The sequence below is a fragment of the Crocodylus siamensis genome, chromosome 10 (genome assembly GCF_052110815.1).
Source record: "Crocodylus siamensis isolate JL-2025a chromosome 10, ASM5211081v1, whole genome shotgun sequence".
Lineage (NCBI taxonomy): Eukaryota > Metazoa > Chordata > Crocodylia > Crocodylidae > Crocodylus > Crocodylus siamensis.
In genome coordinates, this window is record NC_143404.1 from 26,279,842 (window position 1) to 26,296,673 (window position 16,832).

Consider the following 16,832-nt stretch of genomic DNA (forward strand, 5'->3'; position numbering starts at 1 on the left):
CAAACTTTCTACACAGACTTTCTATTTTATGGAAGATAGAATAGGAAACTGTCATGTTTTACCAGTACCATTACAGAAGGCCCCGCAGCTGTAGATTATTTGTCTCTAAGGTTCCTTAACTGCTGTTTTTACATATTGTGATTAATTTAAGCTGCTAGACTATTTTTAGCTTTACCATGTAGCTGTAGTGTTTTATAGGATCCCCTCATTTGCTGCCTAGTAGCCTGCTGTTCTTTTCTTACCTGAACTTCTAGTTTGCTCTACAGCTGCTTTATAGATTTGCTTGCAGGAGTGTGTAGGCAAAGGTGAAAATGAAAAGTCTGACACATGAATATTCAGCACTTAAATTACACTCTACATCTTCAAACAACTTTATAATAATGAAGAGCCGCACCATTTTTGACCCATCTTTGGGGAAACTGAAATGACAGAACACTGTAAGGAGGAACCACAGCTGTAGACTAGCCTGTGTCCTTATGCATGCATTTCTTATGGAAGTTATGGGGAGATGTTGCATTGTTCAAGTCTGGCACCTAATTTTAAAGTGATATAGAGCAGTAAGTTATTCATAGGTTTGTGTTTCTTTACATGCACCTCTCCCAGGGCAGGAGGACTTAGGAAAGTCATTTTTAATTGGGGTGCAACACAACCCTTTCAAAGGGGCCGCAGCCAGATGAAACTGCCCTCTGGGGTCTCATTTCCAGGAGGTGCCTGCAAAGCCAGATTGGGAAGTGGCTGCAGCAGGTTTGTAGCCACTTCCCAGTCTGGCTCTGCAGGTGCCTCCTGAAAACAGTTGCAGAGGACAGTTCCACCTGGCAGCGGTCGCACACCACTGTGGAGATAAAATCGGTAGCTTGAGACTTGAGAAAGGGGGTTCCTAGAATACTTCGAGAATTATTACTCCTTGCACACTTCTTTTCTTCTTCTGTCCCTCCCTTTTCCCATTGCCCCGCTGTCTCATTATTGCTTGAGACAGACATGTACGTGGTTCAGGTTGATACATAGGTGTATGGGGATTTCTGATTTGTTGTCCAGAGCATGGCTCTCAACCCGGCTGTCACCACATTTGGAGAAGCTGTGGGCACCCAAGATGGTTGGGAAACCACCGGCTTGGCTGCGGCTGGATTTGTGGCTTGGCCTCCCTCTAACTCTGGCTCCACGTGTGTGAGGGAGGGCAAGGGAAGTGCTGAACTGCCCCCAAGTTTGAAAGCTTAAGACTGCTTCTCCCTCTTCCTACATCCCTGCGAGGTGCGGAGAGAAGCTGTGCAGCCTGACTAGTGAGAGGACGCAAAGAAACCAAAAAAAAAAAAAAATTAAGCAGGAAGATCCCCCCCGGAAAGATGAGGCGAGCTGCCCTTTACCGCAACGCACGTGGCCCCCACGGGAGCCCGGGGCTCGCGGGCAGCGGCCGCCGCCCTGCTTGGAGAGGGCGGGCTTCGGGGCTGCCTGTGCGGCCGGGAAGAGCCGGGCAGTGCCCTCGCGGGCGCCGGGCACGCCTGAGGCACCGCGCCTCGCGCCTCCAGTGCAACGCGCCCCCGGAGCGGCCCGGCCCGGCCCGCCCCGCCCCGCGCGGACAGACGCTGCCAGGCTGAGCCGCGCTCGGCAACTGGCGGCGGCACCAGTGCGCGCGCGCACACACACACACACACGCACACACATATACATACACACACACGCGCGCGCGGGGGGAGGCGAGGGCGGCTCTGGCCGGGGCTTTGCGGCGTCCCCGGCCGCACATTCCTCCACTGGCCGCGGCGTAGGCCGCCGGCGCCCCAACCTGCCCGGCAGACCCGCCCCGGTGCCGGCCCCTGCGGGGAAGGGCTCCCCCGCCCCCGGCTGCCTGCGCACCTAGCGCTGGCGGGGCCGGCGGCGGCGGCGCCTCCTCCCCCGGCGGATCGATTGAGCCGGTGCCACGCGCAGCCCCCTCCCCCCGCCGCGCCGGGCTCGGTCCCCGGGGGCGGCGCGGAGGCGCGGGGCCGCCAGCCCAGGTGTTCGCCGCGCACCGAGCCCTGCGCGCGCTGCCGCCACCCGGCCGAGCCCGGGGATTGGCTCGCGCCGCCGCTCCGGGGCTCGTGCAACCTGGGGGCTGCGGGGCCGGGCTCAGAGAGCAGCTGGCGCTGCGCTGCGCTGCGCCGCTCGGGTGGCTCGCGGCTGCCGCCGGGGCTGCCTGGCTGCGCTGGGATATCGGCTCTCGGCTCCTCCGAGCCTCCCCCCACACTGAAGGAATCTGCGCTGGGGCTTGAACACTGGGCTAAGTTACCTCCCAGAGACGGTGTGAGGGACTCGGGCTGCTCAACCTGCTGCTGCTGCTGGTAAATGCTCTTCACTTCTTACTTGTCTACATGCTAAGGGCTTTCCCCCATTGCTTTTCATTTTGCAACAGCGCCTAAAGCTGCAGCACGCTCTGTCCGTGTGTGTGCGTGTGTGTGTGTGTGTGTCCTCCTTTTTCTCTCCTTTCCTGCTTCCCTCCCGTCAAGTGTCTCAGCCCAGTTGACAACTTCTACTGCGTTTCTCATAACCAGGTGCCCAGGGTTTTGTCTCCAGCAACCTTTTAATTCAGCACTTGGAGAGGTCATTACTTGTCTGAGTTCCAGTGGGAAGGGGGAGACGCTTGCTCCTTTCCCTGTAATAAGTGCTGCTGTTGCTGCTGCTGCTGCTGCTTTTCTGCCCATTCATTTTCATCCTCGCTTGATGAGATTCCCCCCCCCCCCCGCGCCTTTTCCCGGGCTCCGACTGTTGCCCCCGTGTTTTTCATTTCCTCCCAGCCAAGATTGAGGCGCGATTGGGTTTCAGTTTTTCCTGACAACGTGGAAAGGTACCGCTGCTCCCGAAACTATTGTGTGCTCAGTGCGTGCTGGTCGGGAAGAGGCAGGAGCTAGGGGCAGGAGGCATCTGTATTCTAGCAGGGAATTAAAAATAGGCTGTTTTGCATCAGTGCTGCAGATTTGCAGGAGGCAGGAAGAGGCAACAATACTCGTGTTGCTCGGAAAGCTGAGAAACGGAGGAGTGCTTTGCTGCATCACAAACCGGCCAGAGGCTGAGCTGGGGCTAAATTGTACTTAATAATAAATTCAGTGCTGGGGAGAAAGAGGTTGCTGGCAGTGTAATGTTCACATTGCTGAGACCACGGACGTGGGCTAACACCACACCGAGACGTCGTTAGACCTTGCGTAGAGCAGCAGTTTGACAAGATATTCTCTGTTTCTTGCATACACCCAAACTGAAATTGCAATTCATGCAACTGAGGAATGCAGATTGAGCCCCTAACTCTTCTTTAGTTCAGACCAATACTTCTTTTTAAACTCTTGCTCGCAGGCTCTTTTTAAGTGTTAGTGGCAACATATTCATACATGGCATTTTAGATGAATTGCTAGTCAAGCATAATAAGAATCCAGTGCGCTCTAATACTTCATTTACCTGCTCTTCTTTTTCTTTTTTCTTTCCGTTCCCTATTCCAGAAATATATTCCATCTCTTTAAAAACAAATAATGGCCAGTCAGTGGTAAATTGAAAACTGTTCTATTGATAGTTGTAACAATTCTGCAAAGCCAACATTACAGGTAGAATATAGGTAATATAATGCAGCCTGAGTGAATAAAGTGCATTAAAGTAGGCTGGCTCTGTTCACAATAGTTGTATATTGTTGTCATTATGTGGAAACTCTGTATCTTTAAAAAATATCCCACAGGTATTCAGCTCATCTATATACCTTAGAAGTGAAGTTTCCAAAGTAAAATCATCACACTGATTTTAGAAAACAAAGCTTTATTGTTGCAGCTTAGAATACAAATTCTCAATGAGTATATCTAGTAGTCTATGACCATTTCCTAACATGCTGGATGGAACTTCTTTTTAATTTCACAGGTTTCAAAGATTCATTTAAATGTATAAGTTACTTAGCGGTGAATTATCAGCACACTGAAATTAAATCACCTGCTATTGAAGTTCTTTAAAATCTTTAGTCCTACACCACTATGCAAATGTATCAGTTAATCTTGGTCGTGTGATCTTAAAGCTTTACTTTTAAATTCAAATAGAATTACAAGAGAGAAAACATTCATCTCTTTTGCTTGGTTGTATTAAGGTGTTTTATTGCATTTCATCTCAACTAAAAGAATACAAAAGTCATTACAGTGTTCATAAGACTGACATACTGCTGGTATTAAATATTCCCATTGACTTGCTAAATGTATTCATTTGACAAAATAGAAAGCTCCTTCCGTTCATAAGGATTGCAGATGTTTCAGGGATTTTTTTTCCTTGTCTAGGTGCCAAAGAAAGATGCATTCACCTAGAAAGTACTGATACGGTAAAAGACCTAAAGCCTTGGCAGTGCTGACATTATAAAATTACCACCTCCCCGCCCCCCTCCCCCCCAACATGCACACATATACAAAACAAGATGTTTCCTTCTGTGAATGTGTCATTTAAATAACACATTATTTGTATGTGGGCAGAAATGCAAATACCTGACCAGGTCGAGGACTAATCTAGTTTGGCCCACATGATGAGCTTTCTAGTCAGTGAGTAATACATTCAGAGCGTGACTATATTTATGCTACTCTGACTTGGACTCATTTTTTAAATCTAAAATCTAACTGTAAGTTCTGAGTTTTAATTGATTTAGAGATAAAATATTTTATTGCTGAGGTTTCATACTTTCCTGCTACCTTCTAAAAGCTCAGAGAATTATTTCCTTAAAATATTAAATGCACTTGTTCAGCTTAAAATGTTTGGCTGGGATGAATCTAGGTGGGTTATACTGTTTATTTTAAAATTACTCCTATTGTTGCAGTGATTACTTACAGAATAACTGTAACTCTTTTTAACTCTTTACACTTTTATTTTTTATGTGCGCAATAAAAATTAATATGACTGTCTTGTTCTTACATTAGATTTACAGTCACGTTATGTAGTTTGATTAAAAAAATCACATGTGAAAGTGACTTGTGAGGTTCTCCTTTAATCAGATTGACCTATATTTTGAATTTCAGTATCTCCAACTAAAAGTCAAAGAGCTGCATGGGGAAGCAGATAAGAGTACTTTCAGTTGTTAGGTCACAGAGAAAAATGCTGGTATTCCAGGTGTATTGATTTAAGGGGGCTAACAGGCACATTTGTCTGCCTTGTTAGGATTCATCTTTTTATTCTGAAAAGAGTAGAGATATTTATGGATAGTTGTGATGATATCTTTTTATTACTTTACTGTCATTTTTATTTCTATTTCTGTAAATTATGGTAATGTTATAATGCTAAATTTTGCATGCTATTCCAGTATTTTTCTGCTCCAAATTATTCATCATAATGATACAGAAGGAATACAGAAAGAAAACATGTTGGTTTAGTGCATTCAAGGTCAAAGTCTAGCCTTTTTGATCTGAGAGGTCAAGTTAAACTGAAGGTCAATTAAATAGAGACAGAACTGAAGCCACCATTAAACTACTCAAGTCAATAAACTGACCTTTGAAAGCCAGTGTCCATATACACAATGCTTGCAGGATTAGAATATTAGTTAGCCATTTCAAGCAAGTCTTACTATTGTGAGTAAATTTTACTCACATATGTAGAATTGCTGAAATCCATATTTAATTATTGAGAAAAGAACATTGAATGCAGCCCTTGCAATAGTACTTTTATAAATATAGCCAGTCAATTTTTGAGAACCTTTTAGAGGGATGAGAAAGGGTATGTACTGCCTGGTATGTACTGCCTTTAAGGTGTGTAGAAGAGGAGAACATGAGTCAACCCCAATCAAACAGGTAAAGTTCTCCTTTACTTCAGTCCTGACTTGTCCTACAACAAAACCAAAAAAGTTTGAAGATACCAAGTGTTCTGTACCATTTTTTATCTGATCATATAGTGTTTATTATTTCATGGGGTCTAATACGGTCTAATATTTTCTGTAATACTTGTGCCACTACTAAGAATAATAGATCATTTTGATTCTGAGTAGATATATGCAGAGGCAGTCCATGTCTTTTTGACCTATTGTTCTTACCGCTGAAATTTTTGTACAAATTATTATTGACTTCTCACCTCTCTAGTTTCTGACTGAATAAAACAATTAATGTACACTACTGTTGGATTTACTGAATGTATGAGGTAAGGTATGAAAAGACTTTGACTGTCAAACTGTTTTTACCATACAAAAGGCTGTCCTTGTGCACCAGTGGTTTCTATAGCCTTGAAGATCCCCGTGTTTTCGTCCTTATACAAAATTGTGGCTTTTATTTAGGTGGCCTGCCAAAGCAACGTGCTCTGAAATGAAACTATATTTGCAGCACTGTTTCATTTGATCCACATGAGGCATTGCATGATATACAGGGCCGTCTTCTATGAGCTGATTTTTGTCTCACACTGTTGGTCAATGTCGGGAACCCATAATGCTACTGAGTGTCAAATAGGTTCTTGTTAATTTGCCTTGCTGACTAATACAATACTACTAAATTGACTTTTGGATAAGAAGTAAGTACTTTAAATTCTTGGTTGTAAAATATAAATAGTGTCCTCTGTATAGATTATTTCTGGTAGGATCAATTGACAGTCTGTGCCACATGGTAATAAATTGTTTCCTTTTATGCTTATTGATGGGCATTAATAATCTGGAAGTCATGCCAAATGAGGATACAGTTATGAAATGTTTAGCAACAAGCAATAGAATATGCAATTATGAAATCATCTTTGTGTGGCAGATTGGGGGCAGGCACCTGGTTGTTACTAAGTAGTTGTATGTTTTCTGACTAGAAGAGTTATGCACAGAAACATTTTTGAGAGAATAGCTATTTGCTAGAAAGTTAAGGAAATTGGTCTTAATTAACTCGGGGCCACAGTTAGTTTAGGATGTACTGTTCTGTCTGATCTTGATCTGAGGTAAAAAAAAAAAAAAAAGTGGAACTAATTTAACTTCTGTTAAACCCATTCAGCTCCCATTGATGCCATTTGGGTTGCAAAGGAGAAGCTGAGGCTAGAGCATGTCCTTTGCTAAGGATAACAGACTTCTAATTCTGTTGTAGGGTACCTCTGCAGTAGATTAGCTATCATGATAAAGTTTATATTTCAGCTTTTAAAGCTATAGCCACGTGTTTGGATAGTCTTAAAAGCAGCAGTTTTGTGAAACATTCCATGTCACGTCCAATTTGGGGAGTATGGATATATTGTAACTCCTCCCTAGCTCAAGGTTAATGTTAGCAGTTTTATTTCCTCAGTTCTTTCTATACCACAACATTACTAAAGGGGCTGGGTTTGTATTTTCTCACAAACATTAAAGGAGTTGGTCATAGTATGAACATTTATGAATTTATCCAGATTAAGGAATGTATCCTGTTTATGAGCTAGGAAAGTAGTATTTACCACCGTCCAAATGATTCTTCCACAGTCTCTCAGAACATTTGTGGGGAGACCCAGCAATTGAATCTAGTCCAATGCCTTGAGAGAGGGGTGGGCAGCCTGTGTGTGTGGTATGGGGCAGATTGGGAAGGGGTCATGTGGCACAATGGCTGAAAAGAGTTTAGAGCAGAAAGTAGAGCACCAGATCAGGCAGGGAGTGCGGGGTAGAAATAAGAGCAGCAACTTGGAGAGGGAGCCTAGGGCAAGGGAACAAAGCAGGGTGGCAGACTGGGTTAAAGCAAGGGATTGGAGGGGAAGTTGGGGAGGGTGGGGGGCTACTCTGCGGCACGTCTGCCGAAAAGGTAAGCTTTCGCTGCCTTACGATCATCATTCTCTTTTCCCCTCATTGTGTACTTATACAAGAAAAGACAGAATCTGTCCTCAGATATGTACGTTCTTGGATAATTATTCATGAATATGGACATATCATGGAAAATAACATGCATTTATATTCAGGACCATGAGAAAATCTAAATTGTTTCTGTAGAAAACTTTATAATACTTAAATTTTTTTATGATAGTAAGGGCAGATGTAGAGATCTCTCCAATTTTTGCTGCACAAAATTGGAGTTTTGCAAATCGCTGTATCATTCCACAGTTAAGGTATTGAGGAAAATATGTTCCAAATATGTCCAGATTTTGGCCTGAAATCTTTGTTCTTCATTACACAATTGTATACGATCTCTAGATTCATATAAGCAGTTTACAGGTATCGTATTGAATATTGATGCAGGAGATTGCCAGAGCATTTTACACACTGATATTCAAAGGATTTGCCCTCTGAATCTTTAAAATGCAGCTGTCTGGGGTAAAATATAGCAAAAAGTGTAACACCATGCTGCATGATATGAGAAGGAGGCTTGATTAAAGACTCTTCCCAACAGAAACTTCAGGGAAAAATTCGAAAAAGGTGAAATTTGACACTAGAGCCAAGACCTTAATCTTGCAAATAAAGTTCACCTGTTAATTTTGTCTGTTTTTTTAGTAAACAGTTGTACTTGAGTTAGATTCATACATGCTTGCTTTGCAGTAATTATTATCTTATAATATTGTTATAGATGCATTGTTTATAGTAAAGAAAAACATTTTTCTGTTTAAAGGTGAAGCACTTTGCATGCTCTACATGAGATTGGTTGTCTGAACCAAATTAAAATAAGTAATATACAGTTTCATTTAATTACACAAATATGAACATTTCCAAAGGAAGTTCCATGACACATTTTCATCAGCATCTGTTTTGTGTATCCTGCAGCCATTGTGTAATATCCTCCCTTTGGCATCATTGCTGCTGAAAGCTCAGTTGTTTTAGACACCTGAGGAAAATGTGGCTTGAGGTAGTGCTTTGTGTAACTACCATATTTTTGTGTTCCTGGGTAGCTGCATAACAAACTATGTGAAATTATGACCCTATTGAAGTCGATGAGAGTTTTTGCTTCTGTGACTTAAGGGTCACTAGGCTTTCACTCTTGGCATGTAGCACATGCTCCTAAGTTCTAGGCTCCTTTTGATATGCACTTTGAACTCAATCTTCCAGGTATATGTGGCACTGAAAAGTTGTTTTCATAACCAACTAGGCTACTGTTATTGTTGGTGCAGGTCCATCACTGGTAATGTAATGATGTGAGATTTCTTGAAAGTATTAGTATAAACAATTTAGGCATCCAGAGATATAAAAACAGACAAACCTGGGGAAAATATTTTTTCAACTTTGCCTAGCATAACAAAAATTAAAAATACTGAATTACAGAAAACTATATATTGGCAGATTGTAATAATGAGAAATGTCATCTTCAAAGTAAAACATTGAAAATATTTGGGTGAATAAAAACAAGTGACGTGAAGTGAACAGTGAATGAGTAACTTTTAGCAAAAGCTTATCTACAGCATTCATTACTAAGTGAATGTTACAGCACAGTGAAATTGGATACACCACTTTAATCTTCATAAATACATATATTTCATGTGTAATATCTTAATACTGAAGAGGGGAAAATTCTCACATTGTCAAATAAAATGTTATTGTGATACATATATACACTATGAAGTAAGTCCAGATATTTTAAAGCTGTTGGTGGTCTTTATCACCTCTGTTTTGGGTGCATAATTTGAGTATGAATTCCATTCAAGGGGACTTTGCTTGGCTAATTACTATTAAGAGATGAGGCAACAGATGCTAGATTTTCAAAGCTATTTATATGCCTAACAGTACAGGTAACTGCCATGAGGGATTTTCAGAAATATTAACTCCACCTAACTGTCTTTGAAATCAGTAGGAGCTACACACCTGGACACTTCTGAAAATCTTACGTGGCAGCTGTTTGTGTCTGAATACTTTTGAAAATCTGCCCATAAGTGTCTTCGATTGGGCACTTGAAATTTATGTGACGTTTTAAAGATGTCCCTGTTAAGGTTTTTATCCTATTCATTAGAATGTTTTTACATTAAGACAGTAGAAATTAGATATGAGACTACTATTTCAAATCTATAGTATATTAGAACCAGTCATAGAAAGTAATACATGGTCTCAAAATTGGTATATATAACTTTACACAAGAACAAAATAAGAAACACTGTTAAATCCTTTTTGTTTAAAATAAGTGGGCTTTAGTTCTCATGAGCTTTTGCCTACAAAAAAAAAGAAAAACTAATCTAAGATTTTTTTCCTCTGCCTTCTCTCAACTACTTTTGATGTGGACAGAAACAATAAAACAGAAATATACGGCATAGAGGGCTTAACTTCAGAGACTTCATTTTTATTGACCAGTATTAGCAGCTCAGGTAAAAACAGCATTGCGTCAGAGTTAATCTTGACTGAGACTAATGATTCTTAATATACTATAGAGCTAAGAGAGGGCAAGGTATACCATGCTGTCTGGCCTGCAAAGGGGCCCTGCTTGAAATCCAGAATTTCAGTTTTAGAGAGATGAGATGAATTGCATTGCATGCTGAACTAAATATAGAGGTGTATCCCCTTTAACATACCATGTGCAGGCAATTAGTGCTGTCAGACCCATTTTAAAGCCGGTACTGAAGCTGAAGCAATCAAAACCCCCTCCAAAACAGGTATCTTATGGTAAAAACAAGCATTGTACTAGAGTCTGTTCTGATTGATCAGAGTCAAGACATCGGAATGGCATAGCCCTTTACACATGCAGCTTAAATGGCAATTAACTCAAATTAGCTGCAACTGTCCCAGGAAAAATTGTTATTAGGCTACTGCAGGCATCTAGTTCCCCCTTGGAAAGTGACTACTCTCCCAGGAGAAACAAGTGTACAGTTGTTCAGGATTTTTCTCCTGAACAAAAATGGCTGCACCAAGAAAAATAATCTAGGAACAACCAGACTTAAATCACTCTCCTGTTGCAGGCAATGTAGGTTTGATCTGAGACCCACAGGCAGCACTAGGGATCAGTTGATAGAGCTCGGCAGGCTGGATCTGGCCTGCTGGCTATATCTTCAACACCCCTGCCTGAGACAGCTTTATTACTCAAGAGCATGTGATCACCAACCTTCCTGCTGCCTCCAAATCATAACACACACAGAGAAGACCATGAGGTAGTGGTGGGGAATTTAATGAAGAAATGGCCTCTAATGTGGAGTTAAAGGGAAGTGATTTGAAAAGAAGAGGGCTCCTCAAATGTCACCACAGCTGCTCCTGGTAGAATCTTTCCCTTTTTTTCCTCTATTGCTGGCTGGGTGCATATTTAAACTCTCTTTAAATTATGTATCCTACATCAGTCCCCCTACTCTGACCTGGAGATCCTGTATTCTAGAATTGTCTGACGATGGTAGCTGGTAGGGTGCTTTGTCATGCTACTTTCCCTAATGTGACAGAGGAACAAAGCCATGTTTTAGACCTTAGTATTTGGTATGTAATTCCTGTGTATAATCAGATCTAGCTAATCCTAACCAGATAAAAGCCTGTTCTTTTTTAATTTTATCTGTAACGCCCAAATTAGAATACTATAACTGTATGCTGTAAGGCAGGTTAAGCCCTTAATTATTCTGCATAACAATGCTTTGTCATATGGATAAATGAAGCATTGACACATTGTTTCAATATTAAGATTAGACCCAAACTGGCCTTTCTCACAGTAGGAGTACTTTTGAGATCCATATGACTATCCATCCTAGGAAAGGATTACCCAGATCAGGAAGGCTAGGGTAGTCATGAGCAAGTGCTCTTTATTATCATCAGTCTCCTTTTTCCTTTTCCTTTCTTAAGAAATGGCTTAAAAATATAGAATTTTGACTGGACTTAGATTTTTCCAGTTTCACATTTGTTACTGAAATGTTGTTTAATAATTTTACAATAGACAAAATAGTTCCTTTCTCCAAAATGCCAGAATAGCAGGACCCATTCTTTATAGTTGACGAGATATTTTATTGAAATTACCAGCAGCAAATCTGGTGTATAGGACTGTTCCAAAGACCACTGTATTTCCATTGATTTCAATGGGCTTTGGATCAGACCATGCAGGCGAGAAGTACTTTTGCCTTAAAATACTATTTAAAAACAATACAGAGCCTAGCTGCTATATTGCCTAAGGCCAGCTGTTGCGGTCAAATGCAGTGCCCACTCCATCTGCCAGTGATCCCAATCTGACTGTCAGTGCAGGTGCAACAGGCACCATCTGGCAGTATGGAAAGGGGTGTGGCCAGCCCCACAGGGGAGTGGGGAGAAAGGGTTTATGGCCTGATCTCAACATATCCTCAGCCCTTATCCAGTCATGGGGGGAGAGAGTGGCCTAATCCCAAGCCAGAGAAGCGGAGGGAGGGGGTGTAGCCTGGCTCCAACCAGTCATGCAGGGCTTGGGGTTTAGAAAATTGGCACAGGGAAGGTTGGCCATATTAATGGCCACCACACCCCTGACTGCAAATTTCACAACCTATGGGTCAGATATGATCTGTCCTCAGGCTGCATTTGGCCCATGAGCCAGAGGTTGAGCACCCCTGACTTACTGGGTTTCTGTTAGTTTAGACACTACTGATAGGCTCCAAGTCAAGTAGTGAGCTAAAGTTATCTTTATCATCCTTTACACTCACTTCCTTCAGGTGAACTAAGATTGAATTTGGCACAGCTGTAGATTAAGACCTATCTCTTGGGCAGGAATTTCATATGATCAAGGATTATAGGGCTAGTTTCACTATTATGTGCTTTGTGCAATCTCTTCATGGAAAACTTTGGGGCTTAATTCCTTTTATTATGCATAAGTAGCTCCCATTGATGTTAGGAGCTGCTGAATGTCAGTGCGTATACCAGGAAGAATCTGCTATGTCCCCTTATGTTTAACATTTTTTACAACCTTTTGATATAGAAATTCAGGAAATGATCCTAAAAAGAACCTTTATATTCTGCAAAAGGGGCTTGACACTGATGGAAGATCTACAGGAGCTGTTTACTGTTTTATAGTTCACTTTTTCTCTTGTTGTTCTAACTTGCGTGGCTGCTTCCTGCTTTTTCTTTTCCTTCTGTATATGATACCTTGTGTGTCTATTATTAAGCGATTATGGCTAAAAGCTATATCTAATAACATGATGTTTGTTTTTACTGATTATTATGGAAAGACTATAGACGTATCTATCTTCCCTGCTTAGCAGTTATTCAGCATGTCTGTCTGCTCACTTGATAAATCTGTAATAGATTTTTTGTTTTTGTGCAAAGGAATATATTATCTCCCGATGTTGGATAAACTAATGCAGTAGTACAGGATAAACTAGTGCACTGAGAACCCAGTTCATTCTCCAGCTTGAGTAAAGAGATTAGAGGTCAAAGGGTCTGGAGTTAGGGAGTGTTGCCTAAGAACTATACACAAGTAGAAAATTCTCTAACCTCTCAAACCTCAGAACATGTACATGCTTTGCTGCCTTCTCCAAGAAACTGCAGTAACCCATCTTTTCTTAAGAATAATGTGCTTTCATTCTCTTTATACCAAAGGAAAGAAATAAGTGTCTGTCTGACTCAATAGTAGAATAAAGTCAGTTTTCTCTTAGTTCAATTTATATCAGACAAGTAACCTCCTCATATTATGAATACTTATAGCATCCTCTGCAAAGAATGAACTAGCATTAAGCCTGACACCTTTAAGACAGTTTCCCAGGTCAGGGTTAAGGCATCTTGGTAGAGTTGTATTTGGGAAGTGGAACTGTTGCCTGCACTGTACCAGTTCTGTGGAAAGAGAGTCGTCTTCAGGGCTGTCGGTTCTGCTCCTTTTATTAGCAATATATTTTAAAGAAAATATTTCAATTAGAAGATGTTTGGAAAGATGATAGAAGATGAATAAGCTTCTAGCAGCATAAGGAAAAAGAGAGAAAAATAATCCAATTTTTAATTTAAGATAAATAGCTTTATTGTAGGACCTATCTATTCCCCTTGCAATTAGTCTTAATGTGGACGCAATTCTTTTGAAATAACTAAAATAACTCTATTCCATTTCCAATAATCAGTAGCTAGGCTGCTTGCTTTCACTAGTTACTTTGCCAAATGCTATGAGCCAGATTCTGTTTTTAATTGCACAAGAGCAAGTTTAGAACAAGAATGAGAGCACAGTTTGGCCCTTTTTGAAACTTGAGGAAAATTAAAACAATTTAGTCAGAAGTTAGGTTTAAGAGTTTCCCAGGATATCAGAGACCTTTAGGTCTCCTCCTAGTTCTTTGAGAAGGTTGTTGCACATCTTTGCTAAAGGCGACTGATAGAAGCCTGCCTTCTTTAATGGTCTGGTGTAGAGCACATTTGTCTGTGGAAAGACTCCTATTGACTGCAGTGGAAGCTGGATCATGCATTCGAGCTAACCTCAAAGGTATAAATTTTTGAAGGACTTTCCAGTTGCTTTCTGTCCTCATGTATGGATTCATGTTCTATTCCTGTGTAAGAAAACCAACCACCTGTAGAGATCAATGTCTTCATGGGAAAACTATGTGTGACCATGGTATGACCCATTTTTCTTTAGTAGCTTATTTTTCAGTTGCCTCTAGGTCTGGTATCTGCTGTCTATTGTAGATCCTGAAGGATGCGGATTTCTGTGATTTGCTGCCTAGAAGTCAATAGCTGCGTCTCTCATAATTTGTCTAGGTCAGGGTTGTCTAATTTTAAAGTGTCTGGAGGCTGCATTCAGCACTGGTTATCAGCCCAGTCCTGCACACCATGGGGGTATATGCTGCAGGGGCTGCATGCTGTGTTGGGATACCAGCCCCCCTGCCATGTGAGCAATGCAAGTGTCCATCACTCTTCTGTCATGAGGTCAACATGAATGCCCATCCCTCACTGGAGCAGCGTGAGTCCCCACTTGCAGCTGGTGGCAAGTCCCCCTGACCCTGCCACTGTTGCATGAGCCCTGATGCCTTTGTTTAGGAGAGCTTCCCTCTTCCCCCAACCCTGCTTCCCTCTTACCTGCTGCCACTGGGCAAGCCTGTGCTGAATCCCCCTTGCTGGCACTGGTACAGGCACCCCAAGCCTTCTCTCAGCCATCAAGGCAACGAGCATACTGGGCTACCTCTAGCTGTGTCACCCTGACCTAAAGGCTAATTGTCACCACAGAAGCAGAAACATCGAGGGTGCTAGTGGCTGGGCAGGAGCCTGCGGGATGCACTTTACCCCCTTGCAAACTGGAGCCAGCTTGTGGGCTGTGTGTGCTTCCTAATGAAGAAACCGTCCTGGTCCAGATCAAACTTTTTTGAAATACCCACAGAGTTAAAGCTCTCACTCTGGGGGGCTTCAGTAACTGTTGTCTGCTTCCCAGTAACTACATCACTCCCTTCAGGTCACACAAACTAGAATTTTGCTTATCCATTGTCCCTACCACATCATACTTACTCCCATGAGTCCCTCCACTAACTTTTCTTTCTCCTCTGCCTCAGATTTAAAGTTCTCAAACATGCTCTCTTGGACATAAGTAAGGAGGGGAAAATCTTTTCTATGAAACGACACCCCTCTTTTATTTAAATTCCTTCTTAAGGTCCACATGCTTAGTGAAGCTGAATAATTTACACTAGAAAACTTGGGTATTTAGGATGACCACCAGGGAAGGGAGAAAGGGAGCTTAATAATGGGGCTGAATTATGGAGACAAGACGAGAGAAATAAGCTTACTTTAACATGTGTGATACCATCAAAAATGGCACACTTGCAGCTATTAAAGTTTATGGACATTACCCAAATCACTTTATTTGCATACTATGTCCCTTTTTTTCAACTTTCTTTTACTCTTTAAACTGTAAACTTTCAAGGCAGAGAAGCCCAGGGTCCAAAAGCAACTAGTACCATAATGACATTTTCTGTTCTTCTGAGCATTCTTCTGTAGCTAATAGTTTCCAGGGTGAAATTTTTGCCCGGTACAGGTGTTTGTGCAGTCCATGTGGCAAGTTATGACTGTAACAGCTTGTGGATCTCCCAAGTATTCCCTAGGACGGGGGTGAGCAATTATTTGGTCCTGACCTGAGGGCCACATAGGGAGTTTGAGGTGTTGTGGGCCAGCTCAGCAACCCTCCCCACCCTCTGCTACAATTTCTCAGCAAAAATCCCTGTGGGACTTTGGGTCGGTGGGGGAGCAGTGTTTGGGAGTGGGTCAGGCAAGATCCACTCCCTGCATACCTGCCGTGTGGGGGAGTGGGCAGTGATGGGGGCAGGGGGCCTTGGGGGCATAAAGAAAGGGAGGGAGAATTGGGGGCCACATGCAGCAGAGCTTGCCTGGTCTGCAGCTGCCCCTGCAGCGCTCTGCCTGGGGCGAGCCCTGCTTGGGGAGCCCATGCTGAGCTCCTGTGCATACCTGTTGGTGCCGGGACTAGGCTTCAGCCAGTACATAGCTTCTAGTGGGTTCATTCCCAGTGTGGCTGCATCTGAGCAGGTGCTGCTCTGTGACCCTCGCCTCCAACAGGAGCTGCCAGGCTGAAGCTTCCCCCCCAAGCCTGCTTGGAGTGGTGCAGCAGGGGAAGGAACAGGAAGAGAAGCCACCGCTGGAGGTGAGGGGAGAAGAGCAGCACCCAGCCAGCTGCAGCTGCACCGGGAATAGCTCCACTGGAAGCTGCTGGGGCCTGGGTTGGCAGGGCTGTTCTACTCCCCTTGCCTCTGGCCTTGGCTGCTGCTCCTACCCTGCTGCACTGCTTCAGGCAGGCCAGGGGGAAGCTTCGTCTGGGTCCTCCTGACCCAACATGTGGTTCTCTGGCTGCAGCTTGTGGCTGCCTTCCACCCACCTGCAGGTAGCTGTTCGTCAAGTCCGGTGGGTGGAGTGGGTGGAAGGCAGCCTGGAGCTGGAGTGCTATGCAGTGGGGCAGGAGCCATCTAGCTGAAGATGCCCACCTGCCAGGAGTGGCACAGCAGGGGTAGGGGCAGGAGCAGAAGCTGCAGCTGGAGGCAAGGGGAACAGACAGCTTCTCTGGCCTGGGCCCCAGCCAGCATGTGTAGCTTCCAGTGGGGCAGTTCCTGATACAGCTGCAGGTGGCTTGGTGCCG

At 43.1% G+C, this 16,832-nt stretch overlaps 1 protein-coding gene across 2 annotated transcripts in view; it reads left to right on the forward strand.

The window, feature by feature from the left end:
* Window positions 1-1,871: 1,871 nt before the first annotated feature.
* TENM2 (teneurin transmembrane protein 2) overlaps window positions 1,872-16,832 on the forward strand; it is a 1,200,689-nt gene continuing 1,185,728 nt past the window's right edge. For both annotated transcript variants that reach the window (XM_090064279.1, XM_090064280.1), the window contains exon 1: window positions 1,872-2,312. The gene's annotated coding sequence lies outside the window, so the exon portion shown is untranslated. The remainder of the gene's footprint in view (window positions 2,313-16,832) is intronic.